The sequence below is a fragment of the Panthera leo genome, chromosome C1 (assembly GCF_018350215.1).
Source record: "Panthera leo isolate Ple1 chromosome C1, P.leo_Ple1_pat1.1, whole genome shotgun sequence".
Taxonomy (NCBI): Eukaryota; Metazoa; Chordata; class Mammalia; order Carnivora; family Felidae; genus Panthera; species Panthera leo.
The window spans coordinates 172,741,748-172,768,167 of record NC_056686.1 but is presented as its reverse complement, the minus strand read 5'-3'; the positions used below and the strand labels follow the sequence as shown (position 1 = coordinate 172,768,167).

Sequence of the window (26,420 nt, the reverse complement as noted above, 5' to 3'; positions counted from 1 at the left end):
TACAGTAAGATTTGGGAACGACTGTCTCAGAGGAACTATTTACCTTGTTCAAAGCCCCTGTTATGTAGTGGCACAGCCACACCTAAAACTTTGTTTCCCGGATGTTCATGTCTAATTCTTCTCACACTGCCTTCCATGCCTGGTCTCTTTTTTTTTTTTTTTTTTTTAAATTTATGTCCCCTTTTTTTTTTATTTTTTTATTTTTTTTTTATTTTTTATTTTTGGGACAGAGAGAGACAGAGCATGAACAGGGGAGGGTCAGAGAGAGGGAGACACAGAATCGGAAACAGGCTCCAGGCTCCGAGCCATCAGCCCAGAGCCTGACGCGGGGCTCGAACTCACGGACCGCGAGATCGTGACCTGGCTGAAGTCGGACGCTTAACCGACTGCGCCACCCAGGCGCCCCATGCCTGGTCTCTTATTGGTGGGGCCAGATAAAGGAGACACAAACTATAACCCTTGAAAAATTGCTATAAAAAGATACTGAAAGTGTGATGAACTGTCAAGATTGCCTGTTTTGGGTGTATTTTAACTGGAGAGTTTCCGAATGAGGATTCTGTATCACCTATCTAATACCACAATAATGTTGCAAAATAAGCAAACACAAAACCTCAGTGACATAAAAAAATATACCTATTTTTTTGTGGGTAGGCTGGTCTGGTCTGCTGATCTGGGCTGGTCTGACTGATGTCTGAGCTACCTCTTGGGTCTGTGGTCAGTTGATTGGTCTACTCGAGACTGGTTGTCCTATCATTGCCTTGTTTGAGATGACTCAGCTCTGTTTCTTGTGATGATTCATCCTAATTGGGCTTATTCTAATAGTGATGGCAAAGTTCCAAGAGATGGTAGAAGTATACAAGAACTCTTGGATCTTAGGGTTGAAACTGGGATGTTATCGTTTCTACATGTGAATTGACCAGAGGTTTTTTAAAGTTTATTTGTTTATTTTGAGAGAGAGAGAGAGAGAGAGGTGGGGAGGGGCAGAGAGAGAGAGAGGGAGAGGAAGAGAGAACTCCAAGAAGGCTCTGCACTGTCAGCACAGAGCCGAACATGGGGCTTGATCTCATGAACCATGAGATTGTGACTTTAGCTGAAACCAAGATTTGAACACTTAACCTAGATGCCATCTAGGTGCCCTTAATTGGCCAGGTTTTAAGTGATGGGAAAATAGACTCCTTGCAGAGAACTGCGATAAAATCATGTTCCAAAGGGTATGGATATAGGGAGAAGTGGAGAAATGGGGCCACTTTTTGCAATCAATCTACCAGAAATGTCATAGCCTATATTGACTGGTTTTAGGGGTTCCTTAAAGACTGAATTTTGCAATGTGGCCACAAATTCATACATCTTTTCATACTGTTAGAATTCAGCTATCATGAACCTAAGTTTTCTTCTGAGGGGAACTATTTGTAATTCTTTTGAGAAACATTAGAGGTGTTGATTACAGTACTGGAAGACTCCAAAACATGAGATTTACTTTTTGAGAATTTGAGTGATATATGCACATAATAAGAATAAGAATAAGAAAATCTTCAACAAAAAAATCAGTACTTTGCCTCTTCACCCTTTCCCACTGTCAGCTGGGATTCATGTCCTATAGGTTTGTCAATACGGGAGAGATGTGCATTTTATCTAATATGCAGAAACCAACAAAGAGAGTTAAGAAAAATAAAGAAATGAGAATATGTTCCAAATAAAAGAACAAAATAAACATCCAGAAACCACTCTTAATGAGATGGAGATAATTGATTTACCCTATAGCTCAAAATAATGAACATAAATTTACTTACTTTAGCAATCAATAAGCAAAGGGAGAATTTAGACAAAAAGAAAATACAAAAAACTACCACATCGAAATCATAGAGGTGAAGAATAATTGTATTTTAATAAAGCAAAAAGTTGAATAGAGGAATTTAACAAAATGCTAGATGAATCAGAAGACAAGATCAGCAAATTTAAAGACAGGGCAGTAGGGGCACCTGGGTGGCTCAGTGGGCTAACTGGGTGGCTCAGGTGGGGAGCCTGAGTGGCTCAATTGGTTAAGTGTCCGACTTTGGCCTAGGTCATGATCTCATGGTTCATGAGTTTGAGCCCCGTGTTGGGCTCTGTGCTGACAGCTAAGAGCCTGGAGCCTGCTTTGGATTCTGCCTCTGTCTCTCTCTGCCTTTCCCCCACTCTCTCTCTCTTTCTCTCTCTCTCTCTCTCTATCAAAAATAAATAAACATTAAAAAAATTAGAAAAAAATAAAGACAGGGCAATGCATATCATTTAATCAGAGAAGCAAAGAAGAAAAAAAAGAATGAAAAAGAGTGAAGTTGGCTCAAGGAACCTAAGTATATTTATGTACATAAATATAAACAATATAAGGGTACAAGGATTAGAGAGGAAAAGGAGCAGAACACTTATTCACAGAAATAATGGCTGAAAACTTCCTTAACTTGGGGAAGAAACAGACATCCATATACAGGAAGCCTCAGGAGTTCCAAAAAATGTGAATCCAAAGAGACCCACACCAAGATGCATTGAAATAAAATTATCAAAAGTTTAAGATAAGGAGAGAATCTTATGAGCAGCAAGAGAAACTTGTTACAAACAAGGGAACCCCCATAAGACTATCAATAGGTTTTCAGCAGAAACCTTGTAGGCCAGAGGGAGTGGAATGATATATTTAATGTGTTGAAGGGAAAACACTACCAACCAAGAATACTCTGCCTGGAAAAGCTGTCCATCAGAGTTGAAGGAAAGATAGAGAATTTCCAGACAAACAGAAGTTAAAGAAGTTCATCACCATTAGACTGGCCTTGCAGGAAATGTTAAAGGGAATTTTTCAAGCTGAAATGAAAGGACACTAATTAGTAACATGAAAACATAAAAGTATGAAACTCATTGTTAAAGTAAATATATAGTCAAATTTAGAATACTCTAATATTGGAATGGTGGTGAGTAATTCACTTATAGCTCAGGTATGAAGGTTAAAAGAAAGAAGTATTAAAGATATCTATAACAATGATAATTTGTTAATGGATACACAATATAAAGCACATATAAATTATAATATCAAAAACCAAAAATGAAAACATAAAATGGGGATAAAGTATAAAATGTAGAGCATTTGTATGCATTTGCAGTTGTTGTCACATGAAAATAGACTTAAAATAGGCTGCTAAAATGTTCCATATATTTGGGGTATGTGGGTGGCTCAGTCAGTTAAATGCGGGACTCTTGGTTTTGGCTCAAGTCATGATCTCATGGTTTGTGGGTTTAAACCCTGAGTCAGGCTCTGTGCTGACAGGGCAGAGCCTGCTTGGAATTCTCTCTCTCTCCCTCTCTCTCTGCTCCTCCCCCACTCATGCTCTCTGTCTCTCTCAGAGTAATTAAAATATTTTAAAAATGTACCATATATTTGATAAGGGATCGATACTAAAAATATATGAAGAACTCATACAACTCAACAGCAAAAAACTCAAATAAAGGACCCAAAGGACCCAAATAGACATTTTTCCAAAATAGACATACAAATGGTCAACAAATATATGGAAAGGTGCTCAACATCACTCATCACCCGGGAAATACAAATCAAAACCACAACAAGATATCACGTCACACTTGTTAGAATGACTATTGTCAAAGAGGCAAGCAATAACAAGTGTTGTTGTGGATGTGGAGAAAAGGGAATCCTTATAGACTGTTGGTGAGAATGTGAACTGATGCAGCCACTATGAAAAATGGTATGGAGGTTCCACAAAAAGTTAAAAATAGAACTATCATGGGGGCACCTGGGTGACTTAGTCTATTAAGCCATCTGACTTTTGGTTTCAGCTCAGGTCATGATCTCACAGTTCATGAGTTCAAGCCCATGTGGTACTCTGTGCTGACAGCATGGAGACTACTTAGGATTTTCCTTCTCCCTTACTCTCTGCCCCTGCCCTGCTCTCTGTCTCTTAAGATAAATAAAACTGATTCAGCAATCCCAATTCTGGGTATATAACCAAAGTAAATTAAATCACTATGTTGAAGAGATGTCTCCACCTCCATGTTCATTACAGCATTATTTATGATAGCTAAGACATGGAAAGCACCTAAGTGGTCATTGACAGATGAATGGATAAAGAATAATGAAATACTACTCAGCTTTAAAAAGAAACAAATTCTTTCTTTCTTTCTTTCTTTCTTTCTTTCTTTCTTTCTTTCTTTCTTTTTCTTTGTTATTGTATGTAACAACATGCATGCAACAGGACCATATTATGCTAAGTGAAATAAGCCAGACAAAGAGAAATACTACATAGTATTACTTTATGTGAAATCTTAAAAACAAAAAAAAGTCAAATTCATAGAAATAGAGTAGAATGATTGGAGTACCTGGGGAGTAGGGAAATAGGAAGAGGCTGTTAAAAAGGTATGAATTTTACAACTGAAAAGGTTGCTAAGACAGTAATTTAAATGGTCACACACACACACACACACACACACACACACACACACAAAGAAAGAAAAAGGTAAATATGTGAGGTGATGGATGTGTTAATTAACTCAATGATGGGAATCCTTTCACAATGTATATTTGTGACTAAAACCTTGATAAAACTAGAAAAAAATTTAACTCGTACGTAGCCCTCCTCCTGTCACCTTTGCTCATTTTTTGAAATGTTTATTTTTGAGAGAGAGAGTGTGTGTGTGAGAAGAGGAGGGGCAGAGAGAGAGGGGGACAGAGGATCCAAAGTGGGCTCTGCACTGTCAGCACAGAGCCTGCTGTGGGGCTCAAACTCACAAACTGTGAGATCATGACCTGAGCTAAGGTTGGACATTTTAACTGACTGAGCCACCCAGGTACCCCTCCTTTGTTCTTTTCTAATATTAAACTATTTTTGTCTTTTTAATTATCTTATAATTTTAAATATCATACAAGGCTTCATCAATGGTTTTAGAAAAATACTATTGATAATAATCTAATTTAAATATTTTAAGTGTGCATCATCTATATTATGTTGTCTATCATATGTTAATTACATTCATATCATTTCATTTGATCTTCATAACAACTCTAGAAAGTATTTTTAACTTAATTTTACAGATGAGAAAACAGGATCAGAGATAAGTAACTTTCTTAAAGTCACACAAATAGTAAGTAGTAGAGCATTATTTAAAGCTCCTGAACCTAATTCAGAGTTATTTTGAATATATCGTTCTTTATCACCTCATCTCTACATCTATAAGAAATCAGATTCTGTAATAGCTTATCTTCTGCCACATTTCCCCCATAATTTCATCAATGAGAAGGTCAAAAGAGACTAATGGGATTTGCTATCTGTGGTTAATTCTAAATAAGAAAGGATTGATGATGTGGAACTGATGTGTAACTTGAGAGAAAAGTCTATGGGATGATGAGCATAGTCAAGTGTAGATCGTGGATTTTTGAAAAGAAAATTTCAAAAATTTCAGAAAAAAAAGGTAGGCATAGAACCATGGTTGGAGACTTGGCTTGAGATGGCTGGGAAGTTTGAAGTAAATGCAGAATGTACATACAATATGTTCTGCTGATGGGGAACCTGGGTGGCTCAGTTTGTTAAGCGTACAACTTCAGCTCAGGTCATGATCTCACAGTTCATGGGTTTGAGCCCTGCGTCTGGCCCTAGGTTCCATGCTAAAAGTGAGGAGCCTGCTTGGGATTCTCTCTCTCCCCCCCCCTCCCCTGCCCCTCTCTGCATGTTTGTGCTCTCTTGCTCTCTCTCCCAAAATAAATAAATAAACTTAAAAAAAATTATCTGCTGATAATGATAGGGAGCTGCAATGGAATAAACCAATGTGCATAAAATGTTGAAGGGAGACTTTAAAGGCTATGCATAGAAGATGGGAAGAAAATGAACATCAAGAGAGGTATGGGTTTATAAAGTGGTAATTAGGAAGACTAAATTCATTATAAATTCACTTTTTGAAATATGCTACAAATAATTAAAAATAGAATTAAAGCATATTTTGAGGCAAGAAGAAGGAGAGGGAGAATAAAGTAAAGGGAGCCTTGCTGTTTGGAGTAGCTGGTGTAGTGTTAACAGATGTTAGGACATCTTGCTCCTATTTTATCTATTAAAAGGGAAAGGTCTTGAAGCAAACAGAATTAAGAAGAAATTGAAAACTGGTAATAAGAAATTAAAAGTATAGTCACTTCAATGAATTCATCTTTTGGAGCTGATTGATTTGTATTAAAAAAATACATGAACAGTACTTCTCATATATGTGATCAAAGGACTGTCAGAAACTTTTAAGAAATGGTGAAGAACATGTGAAGTAACAAAACTTAGATAAGCAACTTTGATTTTTAAGATAAGCAACTAGGGATAAACAATTTTGATTTTCAGGTAGGGAAAAAGTGAATCCCAGAAATTAGTCTGATAAATGGATTCTTAGCAAAATGTTGAAGGAAGTGTTAACCAACTCATGAAGAGAAAGCGTATTCGTGCCAAGATAATTCATGCCAAATTAGTCTTTCTTCTGTTCCCCTCACTTGCTTTTCCATACTGAAAAATGATATTCCTCGATGCAAAATGCACAGTGATATAAAAGGATCTTGACAAAGTCAAAACTGTTCCTTCCATTACTGAAAAAACAGAAATAACATAAAAAGTGTAAGGTTTTGATTATATATAACAATGATAATCATCTTTAAGTTTAATTTGGATGCAGCCTAATGATCACACATTATTATCATGGACTCTTTTCTGAGGAGAGGCAGTTTTCGAAATAACAATCACTTAATGATATTTGTGCTTTTGTCTTATGTTGATTCATTTATTCAACAGACCTTTATTATTAAATCCACTTCCTAGGTTTCAGACTGTGCTATAAACTCAGGATTAAAAGATAGATAGAGGGACGCCTGGGTGGCTCAGTCAGTTGGGTGGCCAACTTTGGCTCAGGCGGTGATCTTACGGTTCATGGGTTCGAGTCCCAGTATGGGGCTCTGTGCTGACAGCTCAGAGCCTGGAGCCTGCTTCGGATTCTGTGTCTTCCTCTCTCTCTGCCCCTCCCCTGCTAGCACTCTGTCTGTTTGTCTGTCTCTTTCTCTCTCAAAAATAAATTAACATTAAAAAAAATAAAAAAAAAAAGGTGAATACAGCCCACACCTTGAAGGTTCACTATCTAGTGATGGGGATAAAACATAAACAATTATGGCACATTCATATAATTCATATAATATATTAATATATAATATAATTCATATATTATAATTCATATAATATAATTCATATAACATATTAATAAAATATTTATATGATAAATATAATAAAACTTATAAGAGTCAATGGGAATACAGAAGAGGCAAAAATTAACTTTGTCTCTACTAATAATTCCAGGATTTTAGAAAAGAAAATATCAGAAAGTTTGGGAAAAAAGATAGGCATGAAACCATGTGGGAACATTTATGTTGAATCTTGAAGCACTAATGGTAAAAGAAAAACTAAATTTCAGGAAAAAAGACTTGGCTATAAACAGTCATATCTTGAGACAGACTGTCTTTAGGTATCTACTAAGTGGCTTAGTATTCCTAGAAAATAATGTGCATATAAGGGAGAAGGATAATGGAAGTTGCAAGGGGAGAACAGGTAACAATCAGTATTAATGGACATCTGACATTAAACATTTTAGTAGGTTGGTGAGCTAGAGAAATAATAATGGTCAGATAAGATTATCATCTTTGAGGGTAAGCTAGTAGAAAGGTCTTGGACACTAAAGATCTTATTTTCTAAGAAATAAGGAGCTATTGAAGAATTTTAAGCAGAGGAAAAGTATCATTTGATTTCTTTTACAAAAATATCACTCTGACAGCAGAAAAGAGGTTGAATTTGAGGAGGCCAAAGTGGGAGGTAGGGAGGCTACTAAACTTTGCATAAGAATTGAATTGAATTAAATCAGTTGAAGGTGTATATAAAAAAGGAAGGGCTGAATTTAGTTTGGAAAATCCACTGTTTTTATTATTAACTACTTGGAAATTATATACAACGGAGAGGAAGGAATCTAAGATACCTACGAGGATCCTGAGTCAAGTGACTAGTTAGATGGCAATGTCATTAACCAGGTAGGATACATAAAAGAGAATCTTATTATTTTTAAGTAAGCTCTACATGTGATGGGGGGCTCGAACTCATGACCTTGAGATCAAAAGTGGCATGCTCCACTGAGCCAGCCGGGTTCCCCAAAGAGAATTTTAGTTTTGAAATAAAATATTTGTTTTGAAAATGTTGCATTTGAGATATTTGTGGGAATTCAGAAGGAATTCTGAATTCAGGATTCAGAATTCAGAAGGAATGCTCAGTACTGGAAGATACAGGTCTGGAACCTAGTATAGACTTGGAAATCGTCACTGTGTAGTGGTTTTTCAAACCTGAAACACTTTACTCTCTAGAGGCTTTGTAGAATGATATACAAATCAAAGTTAGAATCAAGAGGAGTGTGTTCATTTGCTTGGCAATGATATCCTAATGTTTGATATAAACGCTTTACATATGCATGTTGCATTCTCGATCTGTGCTTCTTTTTCCTTAATATGGAGCTAAAAATCAATTTGAATTGTATCCAAATGTGAATAACATCATCTTTGTTTTAAGACCTATTTTATAACTATAACTTGAAAAGTGAACTCTAGATATTTGTGGATAAAAGTTATATAACTTTTTGTCTTAATTTGATTAAAAGACATCTTATCGTAACCTGTAAGGTCTTAATACCCTAACAGTAGTGTATATATAAAGCATAAAACTGTTTCCAAGAGTACTATTTCAAATTATTTTTATGTAAGTTTATTTAACAAATAACCTCATGTTGTTAAAGAGTATAGTTGGTAGATACTTGCATTTATTTTCTTCTTAAAAATACCTGTTACCTTGTAGGCCAGGTTTAATAAATGCCTTTTCTCCAGCTTCCATGTAGCCCTAAGTATCATTTTATTGTAGCACTTATATTATTACATTGAAATCCTCTTTTTACATCAAACACCCCCCTCCTCCCTCAGCCACCACCCTGGACGATGAAATAGTCTATAACGATAGCTTTCAAATCTTTTTGCCTTCAACCATATAGTAAGAAATACCTTTTATGTGAATTACCTATAAAGCTAAAATTAAATTTCATGAAACAATATTTATATTTACTGAAAGAAATGTACTCTGATGTTTTGCATTCTGTTCTATTTCTTCAGAAACATTGGTAGAACCCAATACATTGATTTAACAGATCTCTAATTGATCTCAAGCTGTGATTTGAAAAAGAATTACTCCAAGTCATGTCTTCCTGAGGCTCATATCACTGATGTTTAGCATAGGCTCTGGCACTGTTGGTTGAATATAGACCTATGGAATTATTTTAGGCAGTACTGCAGATATAAATTCTAATATGGGGGGAAAGATGCTGCTTCCACCATGCTCAGAATAGGATTTTCTAGATTCACATTTTAAGAGGTAGTATATGCCACAAACCATGAATTGTGTTAAAAAATAAAAGGCCGTAAAGTCTTATTGCATTGCATTTTTGTGATTCTCCTGTTACCAGTGTGTCTTATCCACACGCACCCAAAGGTAACATACTGACGGAGTCTCAACTAGAACAGGCATTTCTGAGCTTTCAGTAGGCAGCTCTAGTGTATTAAAAGCTTTGTCACTTTCAACATGGAAAAAACATAAAAGCTAAATGATTAGAGCATATGAGGGAGCTCAATTTTTTTATTTAATATTATTAAATGTGAGGAAAAGTTATACATTTAAAATCACTATGCAGAGATAAGCTAATAAATTAAGAGAATATTATCCTTTTAGCAGAGATAAGCTAATAAATTAAGAGAATATTATCCTTTTTAAGAGAATATAACACAGTCTTAAAAACCTGATGAAATGTTGGATAAATATAAAACAATATTTGTATTTATATTCATAGTATTTTTGTGAACTTGATTATACATAGGTAAATGAATAATATAAGAATTTATTATGGAATTCATAATACAGACATTTACATTTAAACATATTCTTTCTATTGGCCTCCTTTACTCTCTGCTCACTTTCACAGTTAAAATTCTTAATTTCAATCTGCTTCAGTCAAACTTTGTCCCAGTTGTACCATTGAAAATGTCTTTGCTTCAATTATCAGTGACCCTATCAATGCCCATTTCAAAGACACTTAGGACCTTATCATTCTTCCCAAATCTGTTCAATTTGATACTTGGTCAGCCTTGAAATTTTCTTCTTCCTTGGCTTCTTTGACACCATTCTTTTCCAGTTTTCCTTCTGCTTTTTATTGGTTACTCCTCAGTTTTCTCTCCAGGTTCTTCCCACTTGCACCTTCAATGTTTGTATCTTATTTTAAATAGTCTCCATGGTAAACCTCATCCAGCTTCAAACACAGCTGGAACTCATATAACTTCTAAATCTGTATCATCAGGGCAAGTATCTATCTCTTCTGAAATGCAGACGCATATATCTATCAAATTGCCTCCTAAATATAATTCCTATCCAGGCATCTTGAAGTCTCATTAAATTCTACCTATCTGAAAAAGAATGATCTCCCTCTCCTTGTCCCTCACTCCAACTTGAACAAGTCTGCTGCTTATATATATCCTACTTTAACTGTCATAGATTTTCCCTCTTGCATCACTGCTATCCGATTATTGACAAAGGCTAGTTTTTTAAGATATTAAATATTTCTTGAATACTTCCACACATTTGTTTCTTTTCTTTTCTCCCCCCTCTCCCCCACATCTTTATTTCTATATTGTCCATATTAGCTAGTGTGGTCAGGAAAACAGAAACCATATTAGGTAGAAGGTATAAGATGCAGGAAATTAGATACAACACTGTTGGAAGTTTGAGAGAAGGAAGATGAGAAGACAGTGTTTCTGACATTTAAGAAATTCAGAAATGCAGGAATCACGGGGAAGTTGGTGCTGATGATCTCAACTTCCTACAGCCCTAAAGCAAGTCATAAGAGCTCTGCCCTCATTGTAGACCTTGACTCATCCTGAACATCCTTTGACTTTGCAGGGTTAGTTTGTGTACATTTAGAAGTGGTATCTCTCTGAGGACTTTATCTGGGTGTAGGGGCATATACTGCTGTGGGGAAGGCCAAAGTTGCCAGGGAGTGAATGCCTTGAGTGAGAAGTGGCCTCCTTTCCTTAAGTGGCAATATGAAATTCTGAAATATGTTCTATATAGTCTCTTAGAGGGTCTGAAAGACTGAGCCCCAGTTGACTACAGTGTAATCCACAGGTCAATGCCCTTTTATTGGCGTTATTCCCTTCTTTGTTTTACTTTCATATTCCTGCTTCTGGATCAACTCCAAAACAAGCTATTTGTACTCAAAGTCTTGCTCATGGTTTGAGACACATATTTCATGTGTTGCATCTGGAGGAGAACAATGCTTCTCTTTCTCTTCAGCCTTCCACATTTTATGAATGCTTCTCTTTGACAGAACTTAAACCAGAAAATTGCTTGCAAAGAAGTCTGGGAAATGTAGTTGCTAGGCTTTTACTCCTTGTAGTACTGGGGAATATTTGTTTAGAAGGAAAAGGATGATGTTGAATGTCTTTGATCAATATTCATGGTACTACTACTGTATGTTTATAAATATAATACATATTAGAGATGCCTAGGTGGCTCATTTGGTTAAGAGTTTGATTTGATTTTGGCTCAGCTCATGATCTCATGGACATGAGATCAAGCCCCGTGTCAAGCTCCATCATGGTCATGGAGCCTGTTTAGAATTCCCTCCTTCCCTCTCCCTCTGCACTCTCCCCCACTTGCACTCTCTCTTTCTTGCCAAAAAAAGAATAAAAAAATATAATACATATTATATTCATACGGCCCTTGAGCTTATATATTATTCTGTTGAGTATCAACACACACTATCTAGCATGGTCTGCATCATCCAAATTTGAACTATACATATTTAGGCAATAGGAACTATATTTTGCAGCATAATGCAACTATATCTTGTATATAAAGAAGTACTATCTCCTCAAAAAGAGAAGGCAGCAAATATTTCTTATGGATGTTAATTTCTCTTCTACCTTACTCAAAATCTCATTAAGATATCCTGTAAACTAAATACTAAATTGAAACATTCCATTTTGTTAGATGTTAATCCTTAAAAAGGTCTACAAGGTCTTATGTATTCTTTTCCTAACCCAATTTTCCATTCTCGTCACCTACTGTGCTTTCTCTCTCACTTCCTGCTTCAGCCACCTAAGTCTTTGTTGAGGCTGCTGTATTTCCCAAGGTTGCTTCCAACACAGGTATTGTATATATTCTTCCTGATGTTCCAAATGAATGCAAACATCTTCACCTAATTAGCTCATACTCATTTTTCAGATCTTAACCCAAATGATTATTTTCTCAGGAGATTTCCTCTGACTTTGTGATTAAGCCAAAGTCCTTTAGTGTGTGTGTATGTGTGTGTGCACATATGTATGTACCCCCGCCCCACATATATATACATAAAGCATATATAATATTTTATTGATATGTTTTCCCAATGATGGTGTTTGTGCCATGATGGCACAACAATTTATTTTGCTACTTTTTCTCACCATTATACCCCTAACACCTAGAATAGTGCCTGGCACATGTAAGACTCTCAAAATATTTTTTTTATGAATGAAAGCAAAAGATTGCTTCTGAAGTGAGAATTAAAGATTACTGATATTTGTATCATAAACTCTATCATGTTATTATTACATATTATGTTCTTTTTAGAATTCTTTGCTTCCCAAGCAATGTTAGTTATTACACTCAGTAACTTCAGGAAGGATAGTTTTACAAGTTCATTATCTCTCAGTTATGACTTCTTTAAAAAATTTTTATTTTGGGTAGGGGGGAAAATTTTATTTATATGTTTTAAAGTTTATTTATTTTGAGAGAGAGTGAGAGAGCTAGCAGAGGGAGGTGCAGAGAGAGAGAAGAGAGAGAGAATCCCAAACAGGGGCTGTGTTGTTAGCACAGAGCCTGATGCAGGGTTCGATCCTACAAAGGGTGAGATTGTGACCTGAGCCAAAATCAATAGTTAGATGCTTAACTGACTGAGCCACCCAGGCACCCATCTCTCTCTCTATCTCTTTTATTAAGATTTTAAGTAATCTCTATATCCAATATGGGCTCAAATTCACAACCTTGAGATTAAGAGTCATATGCTCTACCAGCTGAGGCAGCCAGACGCCCCTCTTAGTTATGATTTCTAAATTGTTGCTTTTATCAATTTAAGGTTAAAAAATACAAACTATGATGTCATTTTATTAGTAACTGCTAATTACTAGTAATTAGTAATTACATTTTATTAGTAACATTTAGCAGCAACTTTGGGCTGCTCATATAATTCAACAGTATGCAGCAACAGACTTAGAAACTTTAAGGTACAGATGGTTTCTAGTTTAAAAGAATTCATTTATAGCTCTCTTATAACAGAAAATTAAAATATAATGCTCCCAAAATGTGTTTGTAAATCAAGAGTCAGGAATATTGGCTGTGGGTCATGTCCCAGTAAAACTGGCTTCATTCATTATATTTGAGAGCTATTTCAATAGTTTAAGCTATTTAAGGGCTAAAGTTGTGTATCATTCATCTTTGTATCCCCAAACCTAGCACAAGTCTGGGCATTTACTATGTCAGATTTCAAAGGCTAGTCCAAGTTCATGGATTGACACACATGATGAATCTAATTTGTCTACTCTTTGATTTTCTGCTGAACTAGCAATCAAGAATGCAAAGGTTTCATACCACCAAAAGGATATGGTTCCTTTAAATTTCCAGTTTTCATGGAGATGTGTCCTTAGTTTAATGATCAATGTAATCCCAAAGTGTAAGAGTGTAGATAAGAAACTGTGAGGGAGAGGCTACATCAGGTAGGGAAGTGGCCAGGCCAACAGTCAATGTTCTACCTATTGCTTTGTGAGGTAATACCTTGCTACATACTCAGGTTCTGTTTCTTCTTGTGTCAGGCCAACCTATAGCATACCATGCTTTCCTTGAAATTCATACAAGGTATAGTTTGTATGACTGAAAAGATTTGGGAAATTTTTTGTGCAATTTCAATAATTAGAAAAGGGCACTTCAGAAAGAGATGACAAGGATCTATCATAATTTCAGCATGATGTTGGACTGAAAATATAATATACATTAGTGGAACAGTTCTATCTTAACCCAAGGTGGAGCAGCTCTATTGAGTCTTTACATAAATTTTCTTTGGTGCCAATAGAGTGTCATGTGGATAAAAATATATATATTTGATTCTTTTAGATGAATAGCATTTTATTTTATTATTAATATTTTTTATTTAAGGAATCTGTACATCCAATGTCAGGTTCGAACTCACGACTCTGATCAAGGGTCACATGTTTTTCTGACTGAGCCAGCCAGGTGCCCCTAGGTGTGCTTGTTTGTTTGTTTGTTTCCCTTAAAGTAAACTCTGTGCCCAATGTGAGGCTTGAACTCATACTCCAAGATCAGGACTCCATGTTCTACCTACTGAGTCATCCAGGGGCCCCTGATTTTCAGTTTTATTTTAATGTTCTATATTGTTGTTGTTGTTGTTTTTATATAGAGAGATAAAGATCATGAATGGGGCAGAGGAGGGGCGCCTGGGTGGCTCAGTCGGTTGAGCGTCCGACTTCAGCTCAGGTCACGATCTCACAGTCCGTGAGTTCGAGCCCCGCGTCGGGCTCTGGGCTGATGGCTCAGAGCCTGGAGCCTGCTTCTGATTCTGTGTCTCCCTCTCTCTCTGCCCCTCCCCCGTTCATGCTCTGTCTCTCTCTGTCTCAAAAATAAATAAACGTTAAAAAAAAAAAAAATTAAAAAAAAAAAATGAATGGGGCAGAGGAGTAGCTTGAGAGAAAGAGAGAAAGAGAGAGAAAGAGAGAGAGAGTCTCAAGAAGGTTCCATGCTCGGTGCACAACCTAACACAAGGCTCGATCCCCCATGACCCTGGGATCATGACCTGAGCTGAAATCAAGACCCTCAATTGACTGAGCCACCCAGATGGGGTTCTTATGATATACAAGAAAATTGATAAAGGTATGTAGTTTATTTTGCCTTTTGGGTAAAACTTTAAGACATCGTATTTAAAGAAAGAAAAAATTGACATTTGTAACTATCCTCGGTGCTCCTCCAAAAAATGGTCTGGTCTAGAAGTGAGAGTTAATGTTTTCAGCAACTTTTGATAAATCCTTTATTTTTAAAAATATCCACTGAAGAAGACTCTTCAGTAGTCATTATATGCAACCTTTTATATTTGAACCTCTATATAGTGAAGAAAACCTAGAGAATATATTTGCAGTGTTGGAGCAAACATTTCTTGGACAAGACATAGAAAGCACAAGTCATAAAAGGATAGGATAATAAGTTAGACTTCATAAAAATGGAAAATGTCTGCTTATCAAAAATACCATTAGGAAAGTGATGTGAAAGTAAAGTGAATAGGCATTCATAAATTTGAGAAAATATGTTCAATATTTACATTTAAAAAAGGACTTTTATCAGGATATATAAAGAATTCCCAAAACCCAATAATAGCTTTTGTGTTTAGATCTATCATCCTTCTTGAAGTAATATTTGAGTACTGTGAGAGATGCATTTGAAGTTAGTTTTTTCCATATGAATATCCGGTTGTTCTAATACCTTTTGTTGAAAGAACTTTTCTTTCTCCATTGAATTACTTTGATGTCTGTAAAAATCAATTGACCATATAACCACATGTCTATTTCTAGACTCTCTATTTTATTCCATTGGTCTATTTGTCTACCCTAAGCCAACACCACAGTGTCTTGATTACTGTAACTTTTGTAGTAAGCTTTGAAATCAGATAACGTGAATCTTTCAACTTTGTTCTTATTTTTCAAGATCATTTGGCTATTCTGCATCCATTTCACTTTTATATAAATTTTACAAAGAGTTTTGTCAATTTTAACAAAAAGGAGACTGCTGTGCTCTGCCTGGGCTCCACATCATTTTACAGTGGTTTGGAAAGTGCCTCCAGACCAAAGTCCAGGCATTGTGGGACTCATCTCAGAAGTTTCCTTTGTCTCATAGATTACTGTTCTATGCTACATGTTACCAAAAATGTATCATCTGATGCTTCATCGATTTTGTTCAGTTTTACAATTGTTTAAATAGGGTTATTTAGTCTAGTACCAGTTACTTAGTCATGGCTGGAAGCAGAAATTTTAGGTAGAATGTTAACCTAGAATTCCACACAAAAATAGGAGAATATTATATGGGAAAGACCATTCTTATTTTCTAATTACAACAGTGCAAAACTGCAGATTAGAATATAAGATGTACTACTATGTAAACAGATAAATACTTTATATATAAGTTTAAAAATATTAAGTGAACTTTTTGGTTGAACAAACTGATATTGTTTTGCATGATTAAGATTTTATTTTTTGTTTGCTGACCATTTGAATAAGTTAAATAATTTCTCTTTAATTTGATAATTAATGAAAGTAAACAATTTTTTCCTTTCAGAAACTTTGGAAATAAGTGTGGTATTTTGGTTAAAAGTCTATTTTGAGTTTGCTTCAAATACATGCTGTTTTTTTTTTTTTTTTCTTTCTGGTGTTGTATTTAGCACCAATGACAGCAGGCATTTATTTAATGAATCCACTAATTTGAGTATGTAGCAGATAGGCCAGCTGGATTATAGTTTGTATTTTACTTGTGTAAACATGAGGGTATGTCTCCTACTTGGGACAAAAATTTCATTCCATTGTTTGAAGCCAGGAAATTAGATGCTTCTGTACATCATTTATAATTCTGTAATTTGGACATTAAGTGTGTGGAGTTCTCTGGGATTTGTCACTACTTAAGTTTTAATTGTATTATTTGTATCATTACATTGAATGTACTTAATGGTGCTAAAAACACAAACTTACAAACACAAAAGAGTTATGATGAGCTATCAAACATTAAGAGGTTGGTTAAAGTAGCACTGATTTGGCTTGAAGTATGATCAAAAGATGTCATTTGATGGTTCCTAAAGAGATGGTAGTGAAGTCAACTTAGGAAAATGATGAAATTTAAATGTTATTAGAATAACTCAACTTGAATTATAATTGCACATCCAGTTATTAGATAATCCAGAACTTTCTATGTGCCATGAAAAGATTATCTTGAGATTCTAATGATCATTTTATTATTCATTTAGTCTTGACTGTCATATAGGAATCCAACCCAAGTGTCAGTGTTAAGGCTTTAACCCTTTTCTTCTCTTCCTTAACTCCCATATAGTACTGATGAGGGAGCATAAGGTAAGCTGAGGGCAAAGTACAGGCAAGCACACTCCCCACCCCCAGGTAGGATATGTGTGATATTCCTCAGGCATTCTTGGCTGCCCAAGAACAAAAGAAAGGACAGAAAACAAATTATTAAAGTGATAGAGTCTATAACAGTTAACAAATATCTTAGTACAATTACAAAAAAAAAAAAAAAAAAAAAAAGGGCAATCTTATCAATAGCCTAAAGTCCAGGAACTCCCTACTATCTAAATGTTAATGCTTTGCTAGAGGGAAAAACAACATTGGCTTGTCAATAGCTAGGCCTCCAGTAATCTGTGAGTCTTTAGCATATGGAAAATCCCTTTAAGAAACTTCTTCTTGACTTTACTTCCCCCAACTCCATACTATATAACCAGTCACTCTTCACAACCCCAGTGGTTTAATAAAATCACCTTTTTAAACCAAAGATGTCTTCAAGAATTCTTTCTTAGCTGTCAGCTCCAAACCCCACTATCACCCCCAAACCCCATCAGTACTAAAAAAAAAAAAAACCTGCAAGCCCCTTTTTATATCATTTGCTTAAACAATTTTATGTCCCTATGCATCTAAGTGTTCACTAGAGCAATGAAATGGAGGAAAGAAGGAAGAATGGGTTGAGGAGACAATTTGAAAGTAAAATAAATAGGACCTTGTGACCAATTCAATGTTGAGGGAAAAAGTGAGAAGGAGAGAGGAGAAATAGTTCAAACTTTCATTAATTTATTCATTCATTTATTTAACAACCTAGATTAAATTCCTAATTTAGCATGTGTAAATGCTGAATAAAATAAAATGCTGAATAAAAGATGACTAAGACAAGATTCCTTTCCCTAGGAAGTAAAAATACATCCAGTGATTGCCACACAATGTAATACATTATGTTTTAATACTCTACTACTGGTGTATCTCGTGTACTGAGGGAAGACAGATGCGTGAACAACTAAGTATACTAGGGAAAGCTTATGTGAAGACTCCAGAGAAGAGACAATGTTTATCTTTAATTAAAAAAAAAAAAAAAAAAAAAAAAAGATCTTTCCAGGGAGAAATATGTGGTACAGAAGGTTTGGGGCAGAGGAAAAAAGCAAACAAAGGTAAAGGGTGTGGAATGCAAGGCATTTTTGGAAAAGAGGAAATCGTTTAGTGTGAGTGAATTTAAGGAATGTTAGGGAAGTAGGGGGATGGGCCTGAAAAGCTAAACTGTGACTAAGTGGCAATGAATTTTGTAAGCGAAGATTTTTGAATTATATCTCACAGGCTATTGACAATCATTAGAGATTGTTTTAAAAGTTTATTTATTTATTTTGAGAGATAGAGAGAGAGAGAGAGAGAGAGAGCATGAACAGGGGAGGGGCAAAGAGAGAGGGAGAGAGAATTTCAAGCAAGCAGGCAGAATTCCAACGTGGGGCTTGTTTTGGGGTTGGACATAAAGCTGGTATTGGGCTCGAACCGACAAATCTTGACATCATGACCTAAGCTGAAACTAAGTCAGATAAGTCAGATGTTTAACCAACTGAGCTACCCAGGTGCCCCAAATCATTAGAGATTTTTAAAAGGAGAGTAACAGGAACAATTTATATTTTCATTAGACAGATCTGGAGGTAGGATGGATGGGAACGGATTTCAACAATATAGACAAGATGGTGGGACAAGAAATGATGGGGAAATGGGGGAAGCTTAGGAGACAGTTTGAAAATAGAGTACATTGGACCTGGTGACTAACTGCTCTTGACAGAGGTGGAGGAGGGGAGATGAGGGAATGAGACTGAATGGAGAGTGCAGAGGACATGTGGAATAGGGGCAGGTTTGGGGGGAATGTTGTGATCATATTGAACTTGATTTTGTTTGCAAGGCATTTGGGTGGGGATTTTTAGTGGCTTAAAGGAAACAGTTCTGAGACTTAAAAGTTTGATTTAGGCTAAAGATAAAGGTTTGAAAATCATATCGATATTGGTCTTTTTAAAAATTTTTATTAAAAGAAGTTTTTTAATGTTTTTACTTATTTTTGAGACAGAGAGAGACAGAGCATGAGCAGGGGAGGGGCAGAGAGATAGGGAGAATCCAATGCAGGCACCAGGCTCTGAGCTGTCAACACAGAGCCTGATGCGGGGCTCAGACTCACGGACTGTAAGATCATAACCTGAGCTGAAGTCGGACGCTTAACTGACTGAGCCACCCAGGCACCCCTCGATATTGGTCTTAAAAAAAAAAGTTTATTTATTTTGAGAGACCGAGCAGGGAAGGGGCAGAGAGAGAGGGAGACAGAGAATCCCAAGCAGGCTCTGCATTGTCAGTACACGGTCTGATATGGGACTCAAACTCACAAACCTGAGAGATCATGACCTGAACTGAAACAGAGAGTCAGACACTTAACTGACTGAGCCAGCAAGGCATCCTTCTATTGATATTGGTCTTAATGAAAGTCAGGAAGAAAATCTTGTTGCCCAGGGAGAAGTTATAATATAAAAAAGAGAAGAAAGCTGATGTGAGAATTAAGATGATCCATTTTCAAAAATACCAAATAAAAGCGATGCTGTCTAGTTAACAATAGGTTTACAACCTGTTGGAAATATGTAGGAAACCTCTCTCCCCCACAGTGAAGTCCCAAAACCTTACACACTTCACTTCCTGGTTCTTCTTCCCCTCTCTATTTTGCGGGCTTATTTTTCATGGGCTTTGCAATGACCATGCACCAAAGAACTGAAGTCTCTGCCTCACGTCAAGGAATGTACATTTGTCCCAATCAGACTAATTTTTGCTTTACACCGGCATAGGTGACTTCTGGGTAAGGGTGTAACCTCTGTAGTACTCAGTCAATGAGGAATCAGGAGATAGGAGATAAAGTGCCTGCTGTAACTGCCGCAAGTGTGCCTGTACATCAGACACCCACTCTTGCAGAAACGTTAATTAAAGCCTCGCTTCACTGTGCTCTTAGTCTCAGTGTCCCTTCTTTGATTGGGTCAGTGGGCTTATTTCTCACAGCTGAGAAGTGACATCTTAAGAAAACAAAGATTTAATAGGTCGGCACAAGAGGTTAGCAAAAGAGATGGAAAATCATCCAAGAGAGGTAATGAATAAAGACTGATGTCACGAAATTTAGTAGAGGGGAACTCAGCAATATCACAACATGCTTCAGAGGGTTAAATATAATTGTTACCTGAAACTGGGTTCACCTCTTGGTGGATACCAAGCCAAAAGGCACAGGAAAGGCAAATAATAGGAAAAAGAAGGGTTTTACCTGCCATAAATAATGGAGAACACCAGGGATATTTCCCAAAGCAGTGTCTCCTTGAAGTTTTAAGCCAAGGGTATGTACACATTCATGAAGGAATTTGCACAGTGGGAAATTCAGCCTGGCGTTGGAGCAAAAGTCACCTTTTATTTATTTATTTTTTTAAGAAATATCATTAAATCATTTACTCTGTAACAACACTTAGCAGATAACAGGAACATACTGAACATACTAATTTCCCATTTAGCCTGAATAAGTAATTTAGCTACACAATGTTTTCCTAAGATAAGTTTTTCTATGGCGAGGGGAAACAGCATTTTATTTTTAAAAATATTTTTATATGTTTTTATTTATCTTTCAGAGAGAGAGAGAGAAAGCATGAGTGGGGAGGGGCAGAGAAAGAGGGAGACACAGAATCTGAAGTAGGCTTTAGCTGCTGAAGCAGCACAGAGCCTGACATGGGGCTTGAACTCATGAATCATGAGATCATGACCTGAGCTGAAGTTGGAAGCTTAACAACTGAACCACCTGGGTGCCCCCAAACAGCATTTTAAATAGTCCATGTTTCTAAAATTGAAGCCACTTTCTAAACAGGTATTTAGAAAGTACGTGGGAACAATTAGACTTAATTACTATGAAAACAAAACTAACACCACGATTATAGAACATTTAAATAGGAAAATTATGAAACTATATATATATATACATATATATAATTATACATATATACACCATATCAAAATGATAGGGTTTTGGAATGGTGGTGGGGTCTGGAGTTGACAGTCAAGAAAGAATTCTTGAGACTTCTTAAGTGGAAAAAGGTGATTTTATTAAAGCATGGGGACAGGATCCCTGGGGAGGATGAGCTGCCCTGGGATTGTGAGGAAAGACTGATTATATACTTGGGAGTTGGGGAAGGTAAAGTCTAGGGGAAGTTTCCAAAGGGACTTTCATATGCTAAAGAAGACTCACAGGATATTGGAGACCTAGCTATTGTCAAGCTAAGGTACTTTTTCCCTTCTAGCAAAGTATTAACACTGAGACAGTAGGGAGTTCCTGGAGAACTGTTATACTCTACCTGCCTCAAGTATTTGTCAATAGGCTGCCTGTTAGAAGGACATTTAACTGCATCAAAAATACCTTTTTTATTTTGGTAACTAAATTTTTGATATTAATATCAAGGTATTTCAAGCATCTCTAAATATGAAAATTTCAGATTTATATTTATTGAAAAGAAAATATCAATCTGTTGGAGTAATCATATATATATATGATAAAGAAAGATAGGACAAAATAAGCAGAGAGGAAAGGTTAGGACCTGAGGTCCCAGGGTGGGGAAAAACACATATTTTATTTATTTATTTATTTATTTATTTATTTATTTATTTATTTTTATTTATTTTTCAATATATGAAATTTATTGTCAAATTGGTTTCCATACAACACCCAGTGCTCATCCCAAAAGGTGCCCTTCTCAATACCCATCACCCACCCTCCCCTCCCTCCCACTCCCCATCAACCCTCAGTTTGTTCTCAGTTTTTAACAGTCTCTTATGTTTTGGCTCTCTCCCACTCTAACCTCTTTTTTTTTTTTCCTCCCGCCCCCCCCCCCCCCTCCATGGGTTTCTGTTAAGTTTCTCAGGATCCACATAAGAGTGAAAACATATGGTATCTGTCTTTCTCTGTATGGCATATTTCACTTAGCATCACACTCTCCAGTTCCATCCACGTTGCTACAAAGGGCCATATTTCATTCTTTCTCATTGCCACGTAGTACTCCATTGTGTATATAAACCACAATTTCTTTATCCATTCATCAGTTGATGGACATTTAGGCTCTTTCCATAATTTGGCTACTGTTGAGAGTGCTGCTATAAACATTGGGGTACAAGTGCCCCTATGCATCAGTACTCCTGTATCCCTTGGGTAAATTCCTAGCAGTGCTCTTGCTGGGTCATAGGGTAGTTCTATTTTTAATTTTTTGAGGAACCTCCACACTGATTTCCAGAGCGGCTGCACCAGTTTGCATTCCTACCACCAGTGCAAGAGGGTTCCCGTTTCTCCACCTCCTCTCCAGCATTTATAGTCTCCTGATTTGTTCATTTTGACCACTCTGACTGGTGAAAAACACATATTTTAAAACAATGCTGGGAGCATCTGACCAGGAGCAAACTTCCTCAGGCTTTAGGTTCCTCTTTAGAACGTAACAGACACCACCTATTCCCTCAGGTTCTCCTCAGGAATTTGACAATGAAAATACCAAACCAGGGGCACCTGGGTAACTCAGTTGGTTGAGCGAGCAACTTTGGCTCAGGTCATGATCTCACGGTTCATGAGTTTGAGCCCCGAGTCAGGCTCTGTGCTGACAGCTCAGACCCTGGAGTCTGCTTCGGATTCTGTGTCTCCCGCTCTCACTCTGCCCCTCCCCACTCATGCTCTGTCTCTCTCTGTCTCAGAAATAAATAAACATTAAAAAAAAAATTAAAAAAAAATACCAAACCAAAATAGGTAAATTATAAAACTTCTGTTATAGGAGGGACAGTATGACCAGTCTGATTTACACAATGGAATCTAGCCAATCAGGAATGAACAACCCAGTACCTAGAACCATCAAGCCAATAAGGGTGAACCTGAGAAGAAACAAAGGGGAACTGGATCCGAAGGGGGAGGCAGCGACCAAAACCTTATAAAACAAAGTCCCTTGCCCATTGTCACAGGCATTCTCTTTCTAATGCCCCTTCTCTTCAAAGAGAGCTTTCGTACTATTCTTACTTTCTTATACTCTAATAAACTTTTGCCTGCTGTTCATTTTGTGTCCACTCTTCATTCATGAGGTGGCAAGACAATGAATCCCGGGTATTGAGGTAAAAAAGAATCCTGCAACATATATACCAATAACAAATATCTGCAACTGTGAAAACACAGATAATGAACAACTTCAAATTTATCAGTATTTTAGTGGCTGAAATAATTTACTTTTTTCAGTCTTTTTTTTTTTTTTTTTTACTAGAATAGGTTTACTTCATTTAAACTTAGGCCAGCATGGCTTTTTTTGTTTGTTTGTTTTGTTTTTTGCTTTTTTAAAAATACAAAATACTTATTTAAAATGGTATTAGGTTTGTACCAGCTAAAAACTAATACTTATGTTTGTCTAGATGTAACAATGCTAAAAACATACAAATTCAATATGTAGTAGGAAAATATGTAAAAGAAAAACAAAACATAAGGAACTATACCCCATTAAAAAATATAAATGCCCCTTCTAGTGACTATGCTACTATTGAAAACTAATATTCTGACTTAGAAGTAGCTTCTATAAAATGTCAAAGTAGTAGGCATTGTTTGCTTTCCTAATATAGTGAATAAATAAGTATTTCTATCACAGTTAAACGGTACTACTAGTATTTTTTGGACAAAATGTAGTATTATACATATAAAAGTAGCCAATGTCTTGTATTCAAGTATTCGTGTTTGTTTTCCATTAAAATGTTTTCTATAATCTATAAGGACAATGCACACAAAAGTAAAAAGATGAGGTAAACATCTTACACTTTTAAGAAATTACTTGAAACATAATACTCAGATATTCTCAATGCCTAAGCTCTAGAATGATGCTGAAGAAGGTCCTCCATTTAAAAAAAAAAAAAAAGTCATCCATAATGCCCACGACGCGAACCACATAATGAACAGCAGGTTTCTTGGTCTTCTGAGTAGACAAATGATGCTCTTCCCTGTTATTACAGAGCAATTGTTGCAGGATTTTTTACCACAATACCTGGGATTCATTGTCTCGCTGCTTGGAAGAAAGAAGAGGGGGACACAAAATGAGCAGCAGGCAAAAGTTTATTAGAGTATAAGATAAGAAAGGAAGAATAGTAGGAAAGCTCTCTTTACAGAGAGGAGATATTAAAAAATGAATGCCCACCAACAATAGGCAAGGGTCCTTGTTCTATAAGGTTCTGGTCAGCCCTCCCCCTTCCCTTCCCCTTGTTCCTTCCCAGGTCCTACCCTTATTGGCTTCATAGCACTGGGTGCTAGGTTGTCCATTCCTGATTGGCTTGTTTCCATTGTATGAGGGGTGGCCTACGGCCATAGTTAGAGCTTTTGTCAAATTCCAGAGGGAAACCTGAGGGGGAGTAGGTGGGGTCTGTTACATTCTTAAGAAGGACCTTAAGCCTAAGGTGGTTTGCTGTGGTCAGACACTCCCAGCATTGTTCCAAACTAGTGTTTTTCCTCACCCAGGGACTTAAGGTCCTATACTTTCCCTCTGCCTATTTTATCCTATCTCTTCCTCTCATACAATCAGGACTAAGTTTTGCCAAAAATATTGTATCAATGTGGGTTTCCATGAGATACCATGTTACAATAAGAGCAGCTACAACACTCTGCCATGCTATGTAGCATGGAAAGAATGTGTAGTCAGTTTCTTGCACCTGGCAGGTGAAAGAGGAGTAGGAGGAAATCTTCTTGGTTCAAAAAAGTCAAGATTAGTCACTGTGCAAGAAAAGCTACAGCAGGAGAATCTTGCAGACAGAGATATAAGTAGAGTCCAGAATCCTAGTAGCCCAGTGTCTACATCCTCTTCATTCTTCAAATTCTCAACATATAACTCTTTTACTATCAAGTAGATGATGGTGAGAAAGAAGGCGAACAGCAGCAAACAGAGAATTGAGAGGACCTGTACCGGCCTTTGCTGAGCCTGGGCTCAGCCACCCCCAACCACCCAGAAAATGTCATTGTGCTTATCTGGCAGAACCGGAGACCTGTCTCCATCCTCCTGGAGCAACGAGACCTTTCTTGGCTCCGATGACGCCCCAGCCGAGAACTCCTTCCGCAAGTGGCATGCAACTTGAGTCGCATCCGTCCTTCTCATCATCCACTTCACTTTCACTGCTACCGTCTCCCGGAATGAAGGCAGAAAATGTAGGCCAGGAAAACAACAGGGGTGCCAGGGCTTTGGCACAGAGCAGCTGAATGCCTCCCACTCTCCAAGAACCAACCATGTGTGGACATGGTAGGAAAAGGGGCATAGGTCATCTTAAAGTGCCAGAGTCCAGGTCCGGGTCATGAGGGCTGGCAAGAGTCAGTAACGTTAATTCTTTTGCTTTAGTTGGTCCTGTTTGTGAGTACTCAAGGGGCTTTAGATCCAGCAAAGATAGCTCAAGAATGTTAGTCAATCTTTACTTCTGAACCAGCAGTGAAGACTTTTATTACTGATTTATTGTCCCCAATATGATTAGGGTATCTCCTGGCCTGACAGTGGCTGTTTGCTCTCACCTCTTTTTCTTTTTCTTTTTTCTCTTTTGGTTTGTTTGTTTCCTTAAAATCATTACCAAGGTCAATTCTTCTGCAACCGCAAATATCCCAGGAAGTGCTGCAAGAAATGTGATTTGGGCAAGTAGCATAGATCACAAGGTGGCTGGGAGTCTAAAATGACTTTTCTTCTGTCAAGAAAGCTATGTCTCATCTTTTTCTGAGGGCATTTAACTCTTTCTGCTTACAAAAGGGGATATAAAAAGAGACCGTTGGTGACCTTTTAAGAACAATATAACATGATTGGTACCCACCGTACTACAGTAGGTTGAGGAGTGAATGGGAAGTGAGAAAAGGGAGGATAGCAAGAGAGAGAAATCAGACATAACTTAAGGGACATACAGGGGATAGGTAGGAAAAAGAAAACTATTCCAGACTTTTATAAAACTATACTGTAGAAATTTTAAATTTCATTTTTAAGTTTTTGAAAAAGTAAACTAGTGAAATAAGGGTTTACACAGATCTCTGCAAGCTGGGGCTTCTGGATGCTCAAAAGTCACCCATGGTAGTGTTACCCACCAAGGGTCTGTTGGTGATGTGCAGCTGAGCCTGAAGACTATCGCCAGTTTTTGTGGCAGAGAAAAAGGGTTTTAA

The 26,420-nt window shown here is 36.8% G+C and overlaps 1 long non-coding RNA gene and 1 pseudogene across 1 annotated transcript; both read right to left on the bottom strand.

Moving 5' to 3' along the window:
* Window positions 1-6,292: 6,292 nt before the first annotated feature.
* LOC122228858 lies at window positions 6,293-13,844 on the bottom strand. The gene is made up of 2 exons (XR_006206778.1): window positions 13,752-13,844; window positions 6,293-6,592 (listed from the first exon to the last, which is right to left on the bottom strand). It is a non-coding gene; the product is annotated as an uncharacterized LOC122228858 (long non-coding RNA).
* Window positions 13,845-24,906: 11,062 nt separating this feature from the next.
* LOC122226036 lies at window positions 24,907-26,133 on the bottom strand (annotated as a pseudogene).
* Between the last annotated feature and the right edge of the window lie 287 nt (window positions 26,134-26,420).